The sequence below is a fragment of the Cavia porcellus genome, unplaced genomic scaffold, assembly GCF_034190915.1.
Source record: "Cavia porcellus strain 051 isolate PalLab524CR breed Dunkin Hartley unplaced genomic scaffold, mCavPor4.1 scaffold_12, whole genome shotgun sequence".
Classification (NCBI taxonomy): domain Eukaryota; kingdom Metazoa; phylum Chordata; class Mammalia; order Rodentia; family Caviidae; genus Cavia; species Cavia porcellus.
This window is the reverse complement of record NW_026947495.1, coordinates 47,421,506-47,444,762: the sequence shown is the minus strand read 5'-3', so window position 1 is coordinate 47,444,762 and position 23,257 is coordinate 47,421,506. Positions and strand designations below refer to the sequence as shown.

General features: G+C 38.1%; 2 protein-coding genes across 15 annotated transcripts in view; one reads left to right on the top strand and one right to left on the bottom strand.

The window, feature by feature from the left end:
• Pkp4 (plakophilin 4) overlaps positions 1-1,203 on the bottom strand; it is a 221,759-nt gene extending 220,556 nt beyond the window's left edge. For 5 of the 11 annotated variants that reach the window (XM_063259129.1, XM_063259130.1, XM_063259126.1 and 2 more), the window contains exon 1: positions 151-541. The gene's annotated coding sequence lies outside the window, so the exon portion shown is untranslated. Of the gene's footprint in view, positions 1-150; positions 543-1,065 lie in introns of those variants that run through there. The other 6 variants (XM_005007677.3, XM_013142390.2, XM_003478683.5 and 3 more) reach the window with 4 other exon arrangements.
• A 350-nt stretch (positions 1,204-1,553) lies between these two features.
• The window catches only part of Ccdc148 (coiled-coil domain containing 148), a 327,135-nt gene continuing 305,431 nt past the window's right edge, over positions 1,554-23,257 (top strand). For all 4 annotated transcript variants that reach the window (XM_063259137.1, XM_063259134.1, XM_063259135.1 and 1 more), the window contains exon 1: positions 1,554-1,865. The gene's annotated coding sequence lies outside the window, so the exon portion shown is untranslated. The remainder of the gene's footprint in view (positions 1,866-23,257) is intronic.

Here is a 23,257-nt window from a genome sequence, read left to right as displayed (position 1 = left end):
CCACAGCCGGCCCCAAATTCACGGTCCGGTGAGACCACTGCAGCAAAAACTCAGGCGAAAGGCCAGCTGAAGCCCAAAGAAACTACCGGGCTTCCCCTCCGCCGCCCTGTCTGCCGCATGGAGAGAAGCATTGGGCAGCGAGGCTCTCACCGGCTCCGAAGATGCTCCGGTGACCTCTGGCTGCACCGCGAGAGCTGGGCCGGGAAGGCGCTAGAGGTGCCGCGGCGGGCCGGAGGACTCTGTCCCCGGTGCATTCCTCACATTCCTGCACTATCCGTCGCCCGCCGGGGAGCCGCTGGCAGCGCGCGGTCCTCCCTGGACACGCACACCTGACTCCTGCTGCGCCCGAGCGGCCACGGACGCCGCGGCGCCTCCGGTGCCCGCGCTCGCCGTTTGCCGCACTCAGCCAACACGCAGCCAAATTCCAGCTCCGCCACTCTTTCGCCCCCTCGCCTCCCGGGTAGGGGGAAAGGGACAGGCCGGGCAGCGCCAGCGGTGGGCAGGAGCGCCCAGCCGCCGAGGGGTGCCGCAGCCGCGCTTCTCCTCCCAGCAGGAAGAGAAGGGAGCGGCGGGCGGGCGGGCGGGCACCCGGGAGCTCGGGGCCGGGGAGCGGGAGGGCGGAGCGCGGGGCTGCGCCGCGCACGGAGAGGGGCGCGCCGGCGGGGAGCGGGCAGGACCGCAGCAACCAGGGCTGCGGGGCACGGGCGAGCGGGCGGGGGACGGCCCGAGGGCTGGGGAGGCGGCCGCCCGCGGTGCTGGCGCGGGAGTGCAGAGCGCAGGCACGCGGGACCCCAGGCGCCCCGGAGGGGAGGTCGCCGGCTCGCGCCCCTGAGCCCGGGTGGAGCGCTCGCGGGGAAAAGCAAATGGAGGTGAAACTTGTGCGCCCGCAGGGGGAGGGGCGCGGGCCGCCAGAGCACGAGGCGGGGCGGGACGGAGGGGACCCGGGCGTGGGGACCCGGGCGGAGGGGACCCGGGCGGACCGCGCGGGGTCGCCGGGCGCTGGGCTGAGGTCCCGGCCGAGCTGCACGCAGGAGTCTCCGCGCCCTCGCGAGCCCGCGCACTTACTTTCCAGGTTAGGCGGCGGCCGTCGTCGCTCCGGGGATCAGGGACATCCGCGCCGCCGAGGGGTCGCCGCTGCGGCAGCCGAAAAATTAAAAGTGCGGCGGCCGCGCGGTGCCCGCCCCTCCCTCCCCTCCCGCCCCCTCCCCCGGGGAGGCGCTCCCACCACCCCCGGCGGCGGCGGCTAACTCGCGCCTCTACCCAGTGCCCATGGTGCCGCCTCCGCGGCCGGCGTCGACGCGGACTCAGCCCCGGAGCCCCCTCTACTGCCCACAGGCCGCCGCCGTCGCCCGCCCAGCCGCCAGCCCGCCTGCCCGGCCAGCCCCAGGCTCCCGGGAACGTCAGCACGCTGCCGTCTCTGGACAAGCTTCCAGCCACCTCATTGGTCGCAAAGAGAAGGCTGGCCCTCCCCATTGGCCCGGCCCTCATATTGAACGGGCCAATGGGAACTGCGGTTTCAGGTTGCCATAGAGACCGATGCTGTTAAGATTGAGAGGGCCTGGAAGGTGGGGCGTGAAGATGAAGGTGTCTCCGGCCTCCAGCTCCAGAGGAGGTGGGAGAAAGGGGCACTAAGGCATCCCCGAGCGCTGGCTCTGAAATCTGGGGCAGATTTGTTTGCCTTACTGCCAATCCAACTGTGCATGTTAGGGTTTGTCCCTGGCGTCAAAGACAGTATCAGTTGAGCCCCTAGATTTCTCCTTGACGGTAAGAGCCCAGGAGTGGGCCTTTCAGTTTTCCAGCATCTGGGGAGCCGCTGAGGCTTTGCCCTTTGACCTTTGACATCGCTGCCCCTTCTGCTTCTCCAGGTGAGTTTGCACCCCATCCTTTGAATCACTGCCCTCTCCTGACATTATATGGACACCTGACTTCTCTTATGCTTATTCTTCTCACCATTCCCTTTTCTCAGATCTTGCTTCAGATTTTTGGGTCTTCAACCCAGTTTGCCTTCCTAAAGAAGACTCAGTAAGGGTTTTCTTTGCATGATGGGTTTTGTTTTGTTTTTTGTCTTTTTGAGGTGAAGTTTTACTATGCAGTTCTAGCTGGCCTTGAACTCATTTTGTAACCCAGGCTGGCCTCGAACTCACAGTGATCCTCCTGCTTCAGCCTTCCTAGTGCTAGGATTTCAGGTGTGCACCACCACAGCCAGCTATGGATGATGTTTTTGTAAGGAAATAAGTCCATGGATTGAATGATCAATGCCAGTGACCAACACGTAATGTACTGTGTTCCCTGCTTCCCAAAACAAACCTCTAAGCCCCCTTCATTGACACATATTTATAAAACATCCCTGTGAGTGCATTCTCCACCATGAACTTGACAGGTGCATGCTCTTTCCCTAAGAAGGTACAGGATGGAAAAAGACATAGGTGCCAGAATTCGGTCTTCATAGCTTCTGATGATTTCACTGGAATTTTGCTATTTTTATACTAACTCTTTTTGTTAAAAAGAAACTATGTTACTACCCCTCAGATAAGAGGGACCATATTGTGTGGGGAAAAGAAAGAACTAATAGGATGTTGGAATTTATAAATAATTTTGTTGAGGGAAACAGATTAATGTGTGCAAGCTACATATGTCTACTATTCTGAAGTTTTGGTTAGAAGATATACTTTATTAGTGGTTTTTATATTACTGTAACAGGATTATAAAGAGATTGCCTTAGATAAATATTAATATCAGAAAACAATGCAAGTTATTTGACAGTTGTAGCATTAGCCTATGGAGCAAAACAGGTGAACGAACATTTGAACTCCTTAAATATTTTTAGAATTAGGAAGGGACCAGCAGTTGTGAAGAAGTACTGTCTTGTGACTTGCCATCATGGTAATAAGCTGCTTTTGACTTCTTTGGGCTTTTTTGATATTTGTTTCTAGGTGAATAGAAAAGGTAAAATATACGTTTTTATAAAGAAAACATTTTAATATGCTATCAAGATATCAATGATTTTGGTTTTTAAATTTTTCAATACAATTTAATGAATGGAAGATTTATGTAGTTAAAAGAAAAAAATGAATATTTCCTCTTTCATGCCTTTGGCTACCATAGAAAGAGGAAAACAACTAATTTTTTTGTTGTTCAAGTAATCTTTTCTTTTTGTATTTTTTCAGAATACATTTGGTTAGTATTTTGATATTGTGTATTATGTGTTTTAATGATTAAAGTATTATTCATGAATAATGTTCTCTAAAATAGCTTATGACTCAACATTAATTTTTTTCCTGTTTAAGCTGAAAGCTTTCTTTTGAAGTTGCTATTACTTTACTAAATAAGCGATAAGGCTAAAAAAGCACTCACTACCACTAAAAGTTGGTGCTATCCAGACTTGCCTGGGTCTTCGCTGATTCCCTAAATTCCTTTCCTCCTGAGGAGGATGATTAGGAGTATGTAAGCACATTATCCAGAGTACTTCTCCCAAATCAATCTCATTTCTCTTCTCCTCAAGCCCTTATTGCACTTGGACTTCCTCCAGTTTTTCAAATAATTCTGCCTCATTCTTGACCAACGGAATCCAGCATGAGGTTCCTCAACTTAGCTTTCCTAAATCTCAATTTTCAAACATCTTAATCTTCTTCAGCCTTGACTGAGAAGATGAAAGTCTCTGTGGTCTGAAACACCCCTCTATACTTGTCTACCTTTCTTCTCTCAGACTTCATTTGTGCTTCTATATCTGTGCCATACTCTTTCAAACAAGATTTTGCTCTACTGATGGTAATTTCCCCCTGAGATTGTTTTACACCCTTTCATCCAAAGATTTTTTCCTGAGCATTCCAAAATGCTAGCCTTTAAAACCACTTTCCTTTGGCCTTACCTTCATCTCCTTCTTTCCTTTCACAATGAAACAGTATGGAGGGAATTTCTTGAGATGTCTACTTTTTCACCTCCACTGTTTTGGCCCTTGAATACAACTGAAATGATTCCAAAGGTCATTTCTTAGTGTAGTGCTTATCACATTTGCCTAACAACCGAAACAATTCTAAAGGTGGTGTTCTTTTCTCCTCAAAATTTCAACTCATTTTGCCAATTTAGTTCGCCAAAAATATCCTTTGCTTACAATTGTCAATGCCCCAATTCCAGATTGCCAGTGAAGAGAATAAAACCAATGTCACGCAACTTGAGGAGCCACAGAAATACAGGTGACATTTTAACAATCAAACCCCTGCTCATACCATGGGTTTAAGTGCTGAGCAAAGTGGTTCAGAGAGGGACCTCAGGCTGATTGCTATGCCTAGGACAAGGTTTAAAAGACTGAAAATGTTGGGTGACCCCACTCAGGGACAAAACAGCAAAGATCCAAGGTTCTTTTCACCTACTGGGAAGAATCAAATCAACTTTTCAAAGATTATGAAAACTTTGCAACTTCCCAATGTTTGCTATTTTCATATTAGTGAATAATGTTTCTTGATAAGTTCCTTGGGAAAAACATACTAAGGGTAGAAGGAATAAAGCAGTAATGACAAATCTATTAGAGCTTTCAGTGATACAAACAGCTCACTGTGGCGTGCATGCCAGAGGTTTGTCACCACTGGACTAGAGAGGGAAGCAAAAGAACCTTTTTTCTCATCCTTTTATGTCTGTAGAGGAAGTTTGAGCAGAGAGGACAAGAACTCCAAAAAGTACATTGTTTAAAGGAGTGGTAAAACAGAGGCAGGGGGCAGGGGAGGGAAAGGGAGCAGTGGGGTAAGCTGGGTCTGAGGAAGGTTGCTGGTGTTAATAGTAATAGTTCACTCAGGTTTGAAGATTGCTGGGCACTGAGCTCTGCCTCATCCTCTGAATGTGCTATACCCCCACTTCCTTAAAGACCTGGCCCAATTGTCACCTGGAAGGTTTTTCTGAATGTTTCCTAGGAGACTGACTTCTTTCTGCCAAAGCATTTTATTGAGGTACTTGATGCTGTCTGTCTTCCAAGGTAATTAGCCATATGTAGACTCCTCCCTTAGAGGATCAGATCCATGCCTCGGCCAGCACTGTGTCTTGCAGTGCCTCACAATACCTCCCACATTAAGAAAAGCCAGTACTTAATGCTTTTTGTTGTTAATGTTCTTGGAAACCTTTTACTTCCAACAATGAAAATATTGGAAACAGTAATGTTGGAATAATTTGAAAAAGATGAGGTTAAACATTCAATGTGGAAGAATGTGATAAAAGATGGCAGAGTATTGCAGAGACTTGCCATGGTGACTCCAACGAGAGAAGGAAGCCTCAGATTTAATTGCTACTAGATTATGAGAGGGGATCTGTGAGAAGGCCTGGGAGTGTGTGCTTTGGCTCATTTGCAGTGAAAGCTGTTGAACTCTATGTATTAGGCATAGTAATTGGAATATGAAGCATCTGTTTTGCTCATGTAGGATCATGATGATTTAATAATTGCATTAAATCAAACATCTAGTATGTAATATACATTTGGTTTGCAAAGGACATGTCTGCTATAGCCTGTATCCACAGCCCTTAAAGGAGGCTGCTTTGTCTGCCTCACAATGTTTCCTGGGCACAGCCTCACTCCTGTGGGGACCTGACTCACAGACAGCAGATCCCTTGGCCACCTCTTAACCCCATAACCTGTAATCAGCAAATTCTTCCAGCAACTTGGAATTGAAGACACAAATGAGCTGTCTTGTCCTGTTGTTTTCTGGGTTCCTACTGAAAAAGAGAAATCACAGTTTGCTGCCTCAAAATACGCTTCGTTCACGTAAAGATTAGTTTGAGGTGAGGGCAATTTAGAAAGTGCAAGCAGAGGAAAAGATCTTTTACTTCCCTTCTTTTCTGCCTAACAAAAGCAGGACATACATTTCCTTTTTAAAATGACAATAGCCAGCTAAGTATGGTGGTGGCCGCCTATAATCCCAGCACTCTGGAAGATTGAAGCAAGATGGCAAATTTGCTGGCTACCTGGGCAGTTTAGCAATGTCCTGTCTCAAAACATAATAAATAAATAGGATAACTAAAACTGCAGAGAGCAAAACTGTGAATAATGGAGACTGTAACACATTTTCACTGGTAAATGAAATCCTCTCCAGTATCAGGAAGAGAACCATATACTCTATCTTGTCAATCGAGAGGACTCGGCATAACTGTCTTAGTTACTCCTCTCATTGCTGAGACAAAATACCCAACACCCAAAGTTAAACAGGGAAAGTTTATTTAGCTTGAAGTTTGTAGAGATTTTAGTCCATAATAAGCTGGCTCCAAGGCAGAGTTGGCATAGCAGAGGGCGACAGTTCAAGGCAGCAGAAGACAGCAAAAATAAGAGACAGCAAAAAAGCAAGAGAGCAAGCATTTTCCTCTCTTGTATTGTGTGCAGACTATTCTCCCTAGGTTGGATGTAGAACTCACATGGCCAATCCCAGCAGTAGACAATGAACCAGTCACAAACTATAGATGCAGTGACTTCCTGAAAGCTTACTACCATGTAATTGCATGAGATTTTTGGGAGAACATACAGACACAAACCATAGCACTAAGCTTACTAAACAGCCCTCATTTACTTTTATTTCAAAATCACTTTTCCATTGCCCCCTTGGAAGGAGCCCTTAAGCAGGTTTTCCTTTGATGAAACCTTGTCTTCACATTTTATCTCCTTTGTTAAAATGGTGAATAAGTCTCATCTTCCAACTGCCTCCTTGAATCACACTGCTTTGTGAACATCCATAGACTTAATGAAATCCATTGTTTTCTCTCGTCTTTTGTAAATTTCATTCAGACCCCAACACTGAATCTGGGCAGAGAGATGGTACTTCTTACCTACACTGTTCTTCCCTTTAATTCATGGTTAAAGTTTTTCTCCCCATTGGTTCATGAGATTTCTGTTTCTTTTCATCACACCTACCTCATTCTTTTCCTGATTCTCCTTTAGTGAGTTTTTATTTCTTTATAACCAGAAGCCTTTACTAATATACTATATATACACTTTAAACTAAAACATGTATGTTATTATGACCATCTTATTGGACTAAGGATAATAGCTACATAGTTTCTAACAAGCAAAGATCAGAAAATGAATTATCTGTCAAGTACCAAATATTGCTAATTCAAATTGGAGGAAAGACTTTCATTTAATGTGGGGAGTCTGTTCTTCCCACTTCCCACTTCTCAGAGTTTTCGCTCCTTCAATTCTTAGTTCTCCTTGAAGTTTGAAAGCAGGAAAAGGACACTTAAACTAATTGAATGGATATATTTTTATGGAATACAAATTATACCCCCACAAAGCTATTATGAATAAAGTCTTTAAAAAAAATAACAAACATCTTAAAGCTCTCACTTAAGAACACAATAAATTTGAAAGTAATTTTCTGTCATGCTAATTTATTAACCACTTTTTGGAAATTGCATACTAAGTAGCCAGATACGGTCATATATACCTATAATCCAAGTATTTTGGCAGGCAGAGGCAAGAGGATGACAAATTCAAACTCAGCATAGGCAATTTAGCAATATAGTGAAGCTCTGTCTCAATACAAAAAACAAAAAGGAGAAATATAAGCTCAGTGTGAAGGCCTTAAGTTCAGTCCCCTGTACAACAATAACAGCAGCGAATTGCAAAGCAAATTGACATCAGAGATGTCAGAAATTTATTAGAGAAAGAGACTAAATTACAACCATTGCATGATTGCTAGTTGGAACTGAAATTTATGTATCTCAATTAGGTGCAAAACTCCAATTTTGTACTTTTTCCATGTCTGTTCGTGGTATCTTAACTATTATATCCATTAAAGTCAAGTACAAAAATTAACTGACCTTAGACTTAGAATCCTTCTAGTTACCTGGTTTTATACCTAGATTTTCAAGATAACTACTCTCCTTCACATACCTCTCACTACAATTTATTATATTCTCAACACTGTTAATGTCAATGTTATAGATCTTTTTTAAATGTATAGATTTTTTAGAATTTATATTATAACACAATATTACTCTTGAATAGTTTTTAAAGTGATTTTGAAAACTTGTTCAAACATATTTAGTAATAGAGCTATGTAATTAAAGTATGTTTGGAGACCCAAGTTTTAGTGGAATATCTTTTTAAAAAATATCCACTCTTTTCTGATATGTTTGTTGATTTTTAGTTACCCTCTTCATTTACTGCAGGTACTAGAAATAATCTTTAGAAAATTACATTCCAATCCTGTTCTTTCAGTCTTCTTTCTCATGAAGAACACTAAGTTCACCTCCAATATGTTACCTTTGAATCTCTGAGGTCATCCGGGGCCCTGAGCATTGCTGTGACCCCACCTGAGAGCAGTCCTTCATGTGTCCAGGGTGGTTAAGAAGGGCTGCCTCTTCTCTGGGCTCAGCCAAATATTGTGAAAGTGAGACCTAAATAGCAATGATACAACAGAAAGTCAAAGAAATTGTTCTACAGTAGAAAATTTAACAAAAGGCAAAAATCTACCTGAACTAAATTAATACATATTTTGCTCAACAGAAATCCTGATTTTAAAAATCCTGCTCTTTAATGATTTCCTGTGTGGCCTTGGAAAAGTAACTTGTTTTTCCCATTGCCTCTGACTCAGCTATGAAAACGAGACTTTATGTACTTCCCATTTCTCATGAGCATTAATTATTAACTTAAAAATGTAAAAACTGGTTAAACTTCTGAACTTTAAAGTATGAGTATGTGTCTGTACTTCTGTTTATCTAAGAAAATGTCTCCCATTTCTACTTTAACTCAACTTTTCTTTGTTCTTCATTTGCAGTAAAACTTTTTTTAACTAAAATAATTTGAAATACCATAACATAGTCATCAGCATTTTGTTAACTTCTTATAAATTTCTCCCCTTTTTTGAACTAGCTAGAAAATTTTCTCATGGACTTATTTTAGGGGTATAATATTCATAATTTCATTGGTCAAATACACTTCAAAGTAATATTTTAACCCAACTTTTTCAATTATCAGCTTTCTAAACTTACAAAATTTTAGGGTTAAAAAGAACTTTAAAGATTATAAATTAGCATTATGACTGGCCAAATAACTCCCAACCTAAGACTTTCCATTTAATTTCATTGATTTCCCTAATTCACTGTTTGTTCTGTGTTCCTGTTTGTGTTTGTGTGTGTGTAGGTATGTGACTAAATGTTCTGAAATTAATGTAAATTATATATATTTATAGAGACTAAACATAGGAGCTACAATTACACAATTATATCAAGAATTCTTACATTTATAAATGACTATGAACACTACTACTCCATAGTGTTGACTACTGAAGATGATAGCTTTATGTATTTTATACTTAGTCTTCAATGAGTATACTGTAAATTTTTATGTTCTTGAAATTGAGTTGCAACCTACCAACTACCACTTTTGTGTTCTAAAAGTGAAAAATTGTACTTGATATAGTTAGTGAAAGCAGTGAGTCAGAGTGAGGAGTCTGGCTGGGTTCCAGCCTTGCCTATCTTGCCTCCTGGGGTCTTACACAAAGCTTTTAATCTTTTTGACCCAGTCTTTACTGTAAAATCTGTAAAATATGAACTGGAACAGTTAGACTGAAATAATTCCTGAGGCTAGCTTAACTAGTGTTTAAAATGAAATGTTGCATGGCCTCTCTAAATTTTTGTTTTCCTTTGAAATAATTTAACAAATAATATTTGTTGTTTTACTCTAGCCCTTCAGTCTGTTTTCATCACCTTTGTTGTCTACCTTCGTATAAATGTTCCTTACCTGTGTCTTTGTTTGAGATTTGCCCTTTCTCTCTATTACTGTTTAGATCTTGTCTTCCTTTCCTTGACTCTGGGACCTTACCTTTTCCTTAACAAGGGAGCAGCTGTTTACGAAAAGAACTGTGACAGAGTTCTACTTTTATACCTGTTGGGAACAACTTACATGGTACAGCTCAGAAGGTAGTGTCTGCCAGGTAGGAATTCCTGTAGTGCCTCATTAAATACTAGTTTGGAAAAGAGAGTAAAACTAAAGCCACAGAACAGCAGTGGGTGGGTGGAATTGTTGTGTTCTTGTAGTTCTGAGCCTTTTAAAACAAGGCACTATGTGCTATTTCTTACTGTTTCTCTCCCTGCTGTTATCCAAGGATGTAAATATTGGGCAAAGGTACAATGAAGGTTAGCGTGATTTATATGTGATGTTCCTTTCATTTAATGGGATAGCTACTTATATCAGATATTTATCCAAATAAATTTTTTTTGCTTGACATGTAAATTTTTGTTTTTGTTTTTGTTTTCTACCATGCTTCTGAACTGGCATCCTATAATTATTATACTCTAAGACATGAAAGAAGAAAGCCCAGGAAGTGTTCTTTGGACTACCTATTCATATATTATTTCATTTGTGAAGCACTAAAAAAAGTGTTCTTAGCAAAGAAGCTAATTGATGAATTGACATTTCTTTTCTAAGAATCTAAGGAAAGCAATATGTTCTTAGCTTTTTCAAACCACAAAATAGATTTAGCCACCAATGAACAAAGGCCAATTATTTATTTTCTATACTACTCTTAGCAAGTCTTTGTTTTTGATAGCAGGGTTCTTTTTCATTCTCTATCAAAGTGTGTTTTTAAAACTTAGTTTTTTTGATAAGGAAAACCCAGCTAAATCTAATAGCAAGAATTCTATATTGAATGTAAGGAAAACCTTCCCCTTCAATCCTAACATATATAAGCTTTTTGGGTTTTTTGTGTGTGGGGTACCAGGAATCAAACTCATAATTCCCACTTACTGGGCAGGCAGGCAGGCACTATTCCCCTGAGCTCTATCTCTGGCCTTCTCTATATAGACTTTTAAAAGGGGGAATTTATCTATTTTGATACAGACTTTTAAAAGGGGGAATTTACCTACTTTGACAGATTTCTAAAGAGTAAGCACAACAAATAAAGAACACAAAAAAACAAGGCACATGAAAATATTTTCACTAGTAAGAAGACCAAATTCAATCATATGTACAAAATTATAGTATTGCCCATACATGATACATGGAAGATACTAAATTTGGATAAACCAATGAGTATTTTACTTTCCTTCACATTCTCCTTGGGTAAAACAAAAACATAATATTAAATGATATTGAAAAAAAGTTAATTAGTACATGTAATTTTCAGATTTTAAATGTCTAAATTTCAAAAAGCAACAAAAGTAAGAATCAAAATTCCTGAGCCATATTATGTAATACAACAAAAAATTGACATTTTTAATAAAATATATTAAGCCTACTTTTATTTCAAATAAACATGGGATAGAAAAAAAATCACATGTAATGTAAGAAATAAACAAACAGCCCTCTCAGAACTTATAAGGCTACCACCACATAGTATACTTACTTTTGTGTTTTTTTTTTGAACCTGGGATTGAACTCACAGGCAGGTGCTTACACCGCTAAGCTAAATCCCTAGCCCACTTTTGAGCCTTTTAATTAAATATTTATTGTTTAGTTTTAAATTTTTGGTATGAAATTTAGGAACTGTAAAATGCAGATTGTTCTGAGGAATTCATAACTTTATCTCTCATGTGTTGCTCATTTATACTTTAAGTTCATTTTGGTGAATTGGCAGCTCCAGAAATGAAAATTCCATTTTTCCAAAGACTCAGAAAAAGATGTTAAAAATACCTCTAGTTCACTCAGCCATAGAACTCCATATTAATCTACTCATTCCAGCATTATGATAATACTTCACGTTCTGTGTTAAGCTCTCTTCATGAAACCATGGGCCTGCCTAGCTAGGGGACATTCTCATTATCAAATGTGTTCCCTTTCTTTCTAATAGGTTACTGAACAGCCATCATATAAAACTGAAATGGGCAGCCTACTACTATATTTGTAATTGCAATTTGGACAGTTATAGCTAAAACTTACATAACATTTAGTTGTCAGAGTTCAAACACTTTATATGTTTTATTTCATTTAGTTCTGTAAGGATGATCTGAGCTAGGTATTCTTTTGTTATATTTACTTTGTAACAAATTTTGACCCAGACAAATTACTTGTCCAAAATAATTCCTCTACTAAGTGGTGCAGCTGAGAGTTGAAGCCTGGTAAGCTAACTTGAATCTGTATTCATAAACATCGAAGAATTTGAGAGCTGAGTTTTCAATTTGTGAACTAATCAGTTTCCTTGATGTTGTAGTCAGGGGTTGTGAGGAGCATAGTTAGAATCAGGACACAGAATTTATAATATTATTTTATGATGATCACCCAGAGTTAAACACAAGAAAGTGCAGGAAATCTGTCCACAACACAAAAGACCCGTAATATTCAGCCAAGAACCTGCATCCTACAGCAATATTCCACTGCATGAGTCCAGGTAGAGACCTAGAACCCATGACAATGCTTCCCATGAGTCCAACTGCTGGAGGTCTAGAGCCCACAAGGACTCACACCTCTCTTTTATGGATCTGTGCTGGGAAGGCCCAAAGCTAGAAAGTCTATGCCAGTGGAGTGATGGAGCTGTGCTGGTAGGTTGAGGGTTCTACACTGGAGCCGAGAAGTCATGCTCAGAATAAGAACCAGGGCTGTCCTGAAAAGCACTACAGCCATCCTCAGTGACATGGAGGTCCTGAGCTCCACCAACAATAAGAACAGTCAAGTACATGCCAGGAAGCCAGCATGATGAGTTTCTCCTGGAGAGTAAGCAGCATACATCTTCCCCTCTGGAGCCTGGAAGTGATGCTCCATGTAAGGACCAGAGCTCCCCCAAAGTGAACCACTGCCACTCTCACCAACAAGGTCCCGAGCTCCTCTGATAACAATGGTCGAACGTACACTGAAGAAGCTAATCATGATGAGCTCCTCCAGGTGAACCAACGACTCAAACAGCAACACTTAGAGAAACCCATAATGCCAATGCCTTACTAGTCTTCTCCATGTCTCTATTTATGCTGGCAACTTTCCTCACGTGAAACATCTATGCTTGGCACAATGCTGATTTAATTCAGCTGGCGTTAAGTTGACTGTCAGTTTTTAATCCATAACACTTGAGGATCTTTAACTTTTTTCCTTTTTCATATCTTTTCTCTTTAAGAATTACCCAATATAGGATTTTCAAAATCAATTTTGTTGAGATATAAATTCCATGTAAAACAAAATAAGGACTGGAATGTAAGTTAGTAAAAGGGCATTGCATAGGGTGTATTGAGGTCCAGGGTTCAATTCCTAGTACAACAACACAGCAGTGACAAATAAATAAATAAATAAGAAGGAGGAAGAGGAAGAAAAGGTGGCCAGGACAAGCATCTTAAACAACTATAAGGTTTGGTATATATTAATATCAATATCTGTCAAGTATAAAGGTTCATGCTTCTAATCCCAAGTACTCAGGAGACCGAGTCAGAAGAATCACAAATTCAAGGCCAGTTCGAGCACTTAGGTGACATCTTTTCTCAGAATAAAAGAAATAAAAAGGGCCTGGGGTTTTAGCTCAGTGTGAGAGTCCTGAGTTCAGTCTCCAGTACCACAAAACAAACAAACAAACAAACAATAACAGCAAAATATCCCAAAGAAACAAAATGTGCCTGTTTTAAGATTAAAATTAGATGGATGTATTAACAAATTAGTCACCCCTGTAAGCACCAGCAGAATGCTTTCTGTCACCTAAAACATTTTCCTAATTGCATCTTCCCAGGCAACTACTGATCTTTCTTTTATTTTTTTGTCACTACAGATTATATTTGTTTCTGATACATGGAATTATACATGTAGTCTTTTCTGTGTGTTTTCTTTCTTGTTCTATTGTGATTTGAGATTCACTTGTATTGTTGTACATTCACACCATTAATCCATTGTGTTCTCACATTGGTTAATTCCTATTAAATAGTATTCTGGTACATGCCTTTTTTATACCTGTCTGTTGATGTACATTTGAGTTGTTTTAGTTATTGATTATTATGAGTAGTCTATAAATATTTGTAAGTGATTTTGGAGGTGTTTTTGTTTCTCCTCAAATTTCTGAACCCTAATGAATTTAACTATTTTAAAAAGTCCTAACAGTTTTACAGTGTGGCTGTGCGTTCTCACTAACAAGGTAAAAAGTTCCAAGTGCCTAACCTTGCTGTCTACCCTTGATGTTGTCAATATTTAAATTTTAACTCCTGTAATATATGTGATGTGGTATCTCACTGTTTTTAAATTTACATTTCCTTGATGAATAAAGATATTAAGTGTCTTCTGTGTTATTACTGGGCATTCATCCATCTTTTATTGTGAAACCTCTATTCAAATAATTTGTGCTTTTTCAAATTGGAGAGTTTGTCTTACCATTGACATGTAAAATTCATTATATACTCTGATTACAAGTTCTTTGTTATATCCTTGTATCATAGCTATGTTCTCCTAGTGTTCTGTTTGCAATTTATGTTTCTGAGCAGTGTCTTTTAAAAACAAAAGTTTTAAGTCTAATGCATCATTTTTTTCTTTTATGGTTTGTGGTACTGCTGACTTACTTGCAAAAGATCTTTTCTTCTTCCAAAGTGATAAAGGTTTTTTTCCCCTTGAGCAAAGTTTGGCTTTTATTTTTCCCCAGTATACATGAATACTATTTGTTTTTATTTTTTTAAAAAATTTTATTTTAAAGAGAATAAAACCAAACAGAATGAAACAGAATAAAGCAAATCAAAACAAAACAATGAAAATGATATAGGATAACATAATAGGACATCAACAAGAGGCTACCATGATGCCTCTTGTTATCTTCAAAACAGATGCCTGTAGGGGCTGGGGATTTAGCTCAGCAGCATAAGCATCTGCCTTGCAAGTAGGCGGTGGTGAGTTCGATCCCCGGTACCAATAAAAATGAAAAAGACAAAAAAAAAAAAAAAAAAAAAAAAAAAAAAGATGCCTATACCATCAGACATAATAAAATCAAACAAAATTGAACAGAATAAAACTGATCAAAACAAAACAATGAAAGGGACTTAAAACAAGTTAATAGGAAATCAACAGTGGTTAACCATAATCTGTCTTATCTTCAAAATAACTATCTCAGACATAATAGAATCAAACATAAGTACTATTTGTTAAAAAAAAAAAGAAAGTTGACACTTCCTCATTGAATTACCACACTACATTTGTCAAAATCAACAGCATAAAATCATAATAAGATACCATTTCACCCTTATTGGAATATGCTATGGTTGGACAGGTATCCCCTCAGGGTTGATGAGTTAAAAACTTGGTCCCCAGGCCATGTTAGCATTAGAAGGTAATGGAACATTTAGGAGGTGAGGTCTAATGGAAGGAAGTGAGATCAATGGGGGCTGTGCCCTAGAAGGGAATATTGGGTCCCTCATGATTGGCAATGATTGGTTATGCATCCTGGCCAACATAAGTTGAACAGGCCTTCACCACATGCTTCTGCCATGATGCACAGCCCAAAGTAACAAACCCAAGTGATCATGGACTGAAACTTTGACACCATGAGCCAAAGATGAATCCCTCTTCTTTACAAGTTCATCTCTTTCACCTAATTGTTACAATAACAGAAAGCTGCCTAACACAATATGTGTGTTACTATTTTAAAAACCATACCAAAACAAACCAGAAAATGACCGCTGTCAATGAAGTTTTGGAGAAATCATAACTCTTGTGCATTGCTGGTGAGAAAGTAGAATACTGTGCATCCTCTTGAAACTGTATGGTGATTATTCAAAAATTATATATATGATTAGCTATTGCATTTTTTGGATACATTCCCCAAAGAATTAAAATTAAGGATTTAAATAGATATTTGTATACCCACATTCATAACAGCAGTGTTCCCAATATCTAAAACATGGTAAGCAATTCATCAGCAGGTGAGTTAAACAAAAGGTGGCACCTAAAAAAGAAAGAAATTCTGATGCATAGTTGCAGCATGGAATCTTGAGCAGATTATGTTGAGAAAACTAAGCCAATCACAAAGGGACAAATGCTGTATGATTCCACTTATATGAAGTATTTAAGGTAGACAAATTCCCCGAGATTTTAAGTAAAATAGTAGCTGTGGCTTAGAGGAAGGAAAATTGAAGCTAGTGATTAATGGATGAAGAATTTCAGCTTGAGAAGAAGGACACATTTTGGAAACGGGTGATGGTGATGGCTGCATAATAATGTGAATATGCTCAATACCATTGAACTGTACACTTGATGAAAATGGTAACTTGTAAGACTGACTGTGCTAGAGCTATAGCCTGGAGCCTTACACATGCTAGGCAAGTGTTCTATACTGAGCTGCTCCCCCAGCCCAAGTTTTGTTATCTTTTACAATGATGTTTAAAAATCAAATGACCATTATTATGACTTCTATTTCTGGACCATTTCTGTTTCATTGACGTGTATGCTGATTTCTACACCAATATCACAATAACTTATAATTGCATCTTTTATAGTAAGTCTTGAATTATGATAGTGTGAATTATCTTTGTTCTCCCTTTCCAAATAATTTGCTGGCATAAATTTGGTCTTTTCATAGAAACTTTAAAATCAACTTGTTAATTTCTGTTTCTCAACACTGATTCTTCATATAAGTACAGGGGTAACTTGCAGCAACATCAAATTTTCAATCCATGAACATAGAATGCTCTTCTGTTTTAATGTGTACGTCTTGAATATCTACTGCTGTGTGTATTTCTATTTCACAGTGTTCATTCTGTGTGAATGGTATTTTAAATTTTATTTTCTAATTGTTAGCATATGAAAACACAATAGAATTTTTACTTTATATTGTAATTCCTTGCAAAATTCCCACATAGTTTCAGCAGCTTTCTGGTGGGTTGATTCCTTAGCACCTTTTATGGTGCAGTATGCTACCTATAAATGAAGATGTGTTAGTTCTTCTTTGCAAAGTGTCTATGTTTTATTTCATTTTTCTTTTCTTTTTTCTTTTTTTGTGGTACTGGGAATCAAACGTACGCAGGTGCTGTGCCACTGAGCCATTTCCCCAGCCCCCTCATTTTTCTTCTCTTGTTTTCATTTGCTAGAATAATAGCACAGTGTTAATTAGAAGTTGTTGAGGTCAACATCATTGCCTTAGTTTTTACTGTTAAAGAAAAGCATTGTATTTTTTAACCATTCAGCATGATGTTAATTATAAATTTCTCTTTAATGTCTTTTATTAAGTTGAAAAAATTCTTTTTGTCAAAGTTTGCTGCATGTTTTAATCATGAATTGTAAAATTTTGTCAAATTATATTGCTGCATCTTTTCATATGACCAAATGGTTTTTTTCTAATTTAGTTAATATCCTTAATTGTATGGTTGCAGTCAAATGTCAAAAACATATGGTTATTCCTGGAATATATACTACTGGATCAAGTGATATATTCTTTTTTTTGAAGTGATATTTTATTTGATTTTTAAAAATTTTTTTAGAATTTGTTTTTTAATTTTTATTTTAAAGAAAATAAAACCAAGCAAAATAAAACAGAATAGAGCCAATCAAAACAAACCAGTATAAGTGACACAGGACTTCAAAACAATAGGAAATCAACAGTGGTTACCATAATGCCTCTTATTGTCTTCAAAACAGCTGCAGATACTTTCAGACACACTAAAATTCAAACAAAACAGAATAAAGTAGAATACAACCAATAAAAACAAAACAATGAAAGCAATAAAGGACTTCAAAACAAGACAATAGTAAATTCAAAATGGCTGTCATAATATATCTTGCTACCTTTGAAATAGCTGCTGTCACCATCAGATTTAGCATAATCGAATAAAACACAACACAACACAACAATGAAAATGATACAGGACTTCAAAACAAGATAATAGGGAATTAACAATGGCTACTACCTTGAGAAGGAGATTCCCCATAGATGCTACACTGTGTATTGTCCTCTGAATAAATTATCAGACTACCAGCTTTAGACCTGCAAAATCAGTGAAACACTAAACACTAAAAGCATTAAGTTGTATTTTACCTCAATAGTTATCATCGCAGCCTGTGTTTCAGGTCATCTGGTCGCTTACAGGGCAGTGTGTGTGTGATGAGGGGGAGGGAGGACTGGCTGTTGTTTCCCAGCCCACATACCAGAGGGGGCTGGCAACAGGCTCTCCCCACAGCGGCCAAAGCATGATGCTGATTCACACGGAGGGCTTCCTTCTGGGGACTTCTTCTTCTGCAGTCCATGAATGGTGCTGACTCACCTTTTTAAAAATTGTTTTTATTTTAAAAAGCAAAACAAAAAAGGATAGAAATGATACAGAACTTCAAAAAATAGTAGGAAATTAACACTAATATATTGCATATTTTTATTTTAGAAGTTCTGATTGTAAGATTTAGGTATAAAAATGATCAAACAAACAATGGAAGCACAAGCTGTTCTTTTTGATGAACAGAGATTAGTAGTACCGTTATCTATCTTGCATATACATGCATAAATACATATATGTATACCTATATACATATAATCTTTTCCCATCTTCCACAACTGGGATCTCATCTTAATAAGTTTTTGTACTGCAGAAGAAATCATCAACAGAGTGAAAAGAAAACCCATAAAATGGGAAAGAATTTTAGCCAGCTGTCCCTCAGACAAAGGACTTCCCTCTAGAACATATAAAGAATTGAAAAACATCAGGTCTCCCAAATTCAAAGACCCAATCCAAAAATGGCACCTGGATGAACATGCACTTCTCAGATGAAGAAATAAAACGGCAAATGAAGACATGAAGGAATGTTCAGCATCACTGGTAATTTGAGAAATGCAAATTAAAACAACAATGAAGTTCCATCCCACTTGGCTGCCATCACGAAATCAACCGATAATAAATGTTGGCAAGGCTGTTGGGAAAAAGTAACTCTTCTCCACTGTTGGCAGCAGTGTAAACTGGTATAACCACTGTGGAAATCAGTGTGGAGATTCCTCAAACTAGGATTGGAAGTCTCATTCAACCCACCTATCTCCCTTCTGGATATTTTCCCAGAAAAATTGAAAATGTCATGCGACAGTGGTATATGTGCACCCATGACTATAATAGCATAATTTGTAATAGCTAAATCTAGGAAACAACCCAAATGCCCATCAACCACAGATGGATAAAAAAGATATGGTATTTTATACAATGGAATATTACTCAGCTATAAAGAGGTTAATCTTGAGATTTTTATAGCTAAATGGAGGCAACTTGAGAACATGCTTTTAAGTGGAATGAATCAAACTCACATTTGTAAATGTTTCCCTAGTGTAAAACAAAAAACTGAAAGAGCAATAAGATCAAAAATGTACAATAGATATTGTGATAATGAAAGGGGAAGAAAGTGCTCAAAAGGAAAAAATTGATATATTCTTTAAACAAATATATGTGTTTGGATTCAACTTTCTATTAAAGAGTTTTCTGTTTTTGTTCCTGAAGGACATTAGTTTCTAGTTTCTCTTTTCTTACAATTTTTTTATCAGCATAATGATAAACATTAAAAATTTTTATGTGTTCTCTTCTCCTTTAATTTCTGAAAGAATTTAAGATTGCTATTATTTATCTTTTAAAAGGTTAATAGAATTTACCAGTACAAAAATCTGGGCTTGATGTTTGATGTTTTAAAAAAAAAATCAATGTAATTAACTTAACAGATGTAAAACTATTCTGATTTTCTGTTCTCCTTGAGTCATTTTTAGTAACTTGTATCATCTAGAAATTCATATATTCCATCTGTGATGTCGAATTCTTTGGCATAAAATTGATTATGTATAATATATTAAATCTTTGTATAATACACTTTTTGCCATTTTTACATTTTCAACCCCTATTTACTTGTATATGAAAGAAGAATAAACTTGAGATGTTTCTAGATAAGTGGATGTATCCTGAGACCATACTTTTGTATGAAATAAATCAGATACACACATTTAAATATCACATCTTGCACTTGTGTGACAAACTGAAAAGGTAAACAGGGACCAAAATGTATAACAGATATTGGGAAGTGGAAAGAAAATGTTCAAATGGGAAGAGCAACAAGGGAAGGGACAGGGGAAAGGAAAGAAGGGAAAAGAAAAAAAAAGAGAATACAAGGAAAAACGGGAAACAAAGCCTTTGTAAATAAGAAGCCCAAGATGTGTTGAAGGGAGAGGAGGGGAACTGGGAATAAAGAAAAATCAAGATATATTATGTGCAGGCACAAATTCCCTGTGATGAATGTGATTATTATATATGTCAAAAAGTACCAGCACAATTAATTTTTTTTGTCTTTTTCATTTTTATCGCTACCAGGGATCAAACTCATGACCGCCTGCTTACAAGGCAGGTGCTTATGCCACTGAGCTAAATCCCCAGCCCCAATTAACTTTTAAAAATGTGAGCCTCGTCTAGATGACGCCTCATTCAGGCTGGGCTTGAACTCTATGTAGCTCAGGCTGGCCTCAATCTCATGGCAATACTTCTGTCTCAGCCTCTTGAGTGCTGGTACTATAGGTGGGCGTTACCACATCTGGGTCAGATTGACAATTTCTGCCTTTTAAATTACAAAGTGTGTATACTTTAATATACTCATCAATATGGTTGGATTTAATCATCTTGCTATTTTATTTGTATCATCTGTTCTGTCTTAAATTTCTTTGCATTTATTCTCCTTTAGATTAAGTTGTGTTCTTTTTTATCTGTGAGACTATTTCTTGTAATTTTAGTGGTTCTTCTAGAATTCATAGTTTAACTCATCATTCTATCTTCAATAATGTTTCCATAACGTTTTTTTTGTACTGGGGATCAAACTCACTACCTTGCACTCACCAGGTAGTCACTTACCCGCTGAGCTAAATCCCATTTTAACAGTTTATTCATTGTAAGTTACTCCTGTCTTGACACATGCTTTTATTTCCCTTCTACCACTTTCGCATCTACATATGCCATATGCTAAAAAAAACCACGATAGACATTACTCATTTAATAACCTCCCTGTTTAATGAGTGTTTGGACTTATGACCTGCTGCTTGGACTTATGACCCATGTTTGCACTCATGACACAGGAACATGGGCGGCAGTGTGGTCTTATGGTAGCTTCTTCTACAGTACAGTACTGTAATTTTTGCTGATTATACTGTATAGTACAGTGCTGTGGTTTTATGTTCTGTTATGCATTATAGTGCTGCATTAAGAATTATGCACATAGAAGCACAATTATCAAAGTTGGACTTTCCCTGAACTATTTCTTTCTTTTTTTTTAATTTAGAGGAAAAAATGCAAAACAGAAGTATGTTTGAGTATGCAAGATAGTTAACCATACTGTTAAGTTTTTGTTCATCAAACAGAATAGTTTATACTATCATTGTTTGATTGTCCATTTTTATGCTTTGATTTTGTGACTTGAACAACTACTTCTAAGACAGTATGTAATTTATCAGCTAGTGATTTCTTACTATTATTTTTTAAACTAATCATCTCTTACTGTTATTTCCTTGAACTATTTCTTGTTCTGAATATTGTAATATACATACTATATACAATTTCTCATTTAGCAACCAATCCATTTAAAGACCTAGTCACTGGACCTTCACTGGGTCATTAAATGAGGAATGTCTGTATATATATTCCTCCATCTTCTATTTTTTCAGCTTGAATAACTCTCCTTGTCCCCCACCCCACTCTTTTTCCAGGACTGGAGCTTACCCTAGAGTTTTTGCACCGAGTTATAGGCCTGATTCTTTTGTTGTGGTTGTTGGTTTTGTTTGTTTTTGAGGTAGAGTCTTGCTATCTCAAATTATCACCAAATTGGTCAAGCTGAGCTAGAACCTGTGATTCTCCTGCTTCAGCACTCTGGGACTTGTGGTTTGCTGGAACTCTTGGATCTGAGATTTTATTATTTTCTTCATGTTTGGAAACATTTTTATTCTCTTTAAAACTTATTTTTTGAGCACTCTATTTATCTGTTCTGTTAGTCTTCCTGGTTTCCTACAGATCACTGAGGCTCTGTTAATTATTTTTTCTTTTTTTAATCTTCCAATTTGGATAACTTCTATTGTTACGTCTTCAAATTCACTGACTTTTAAAATTGTTTTATGTCTGTGATATACAATGAATACATTCCCCATGGGGTATGATCCATACGTATGTCACGTCTTGATCCTTGCTCCTTCTGCTTCTCCTCCCTTCTCTCCTGGCCCTTTCCTACTCAGGTCCCTTTCGGTTCCTCACAAAGTCTGTGTAACCACTTTCTATCACCTTTCTCTCATTTGCTTTCTTTATAACTTTGGGTTTCTCGTGTAAGAGAAGCCATAAGATATTTAACCTTCTATGTTTTATTTTGCTTAGGATTTTGGACTCAAAGTGCATCCATATTCCTATAAATGACTTTAACGCATCCTTCTTTAATTTCTTTGTTCAGCAGTATCTAATCTTCTGTTAATTCTAATGATAATTTTATCCACTTACATTGTTTCATTTCTATAAATTCCATTTGATTCTTTATCTCTTTCTCCATTCATTATATATTTATCTTTCTTTAAATTTTGAAACATACTTATAGCACATTATGGCTTATGTCTATATGTCCTCCATGAACCTCATGAAGTCATAGTTGAGGTTTTTCAGAGATGGCTGGCATTTTTTCAGAGATTTCAGATATTACTAGAGTGTGTGTTTACTAGGTTAATCCACTGATTGGTTTGCTGTAGTTCTGTTGGGATCAAAAATGTGACGCTGGGATTGATTCATGGTGCAGTGCTCGAATTAAGGGTGAGAGTGCCCTAAGGGAGAGTAACCTGGATAAGACATGAGGGACAGAAAGTGTCTTATCATTTGTCACCGGTCACTTTCTTGCTTTGCAACCTTCTTCCCAGTGTGAACTGTTACTCCTCTAGCTGCCATGACACCCTGCCTTGGAACCAGCCAATTATGCACTGAAATCTCTATCAACTGTGAGCTAAATAAACCTTGCCTCCTTTGAGTGTATTTTGTCTCAACAAGGAGAAAAATAACTAAGACATAGCATTTTATCAGACCTTTGTATATTCAAGGCCTTTAATGTACTGTTATTTTTGCTATTTCTCTGTCTGCTTCTTCTTACTGATGTTTGTTTACTTGTGTTTTGAGGCAGAGTCTCACTATATAGTTCATGCTGGCCTTGAACTCACTATGCATCTCAGGCAGGCCTTGAGTTCACTGTGATCTTCCTGCCTCAGTCTTCTGAGTGCTGGGATTGCATGTGTGTGCCATGACTCCTGACTTTCTAATCACCGACTTTTATCTTGTTTAATTCGCAAATATTTTTCTGGTGCTTGGTGTTTCCAGTGGTTTTTGAATAAATAAAAGATATTGTGAATGCTGTAGTGTTGATGTCTGGATTTTCATCTTT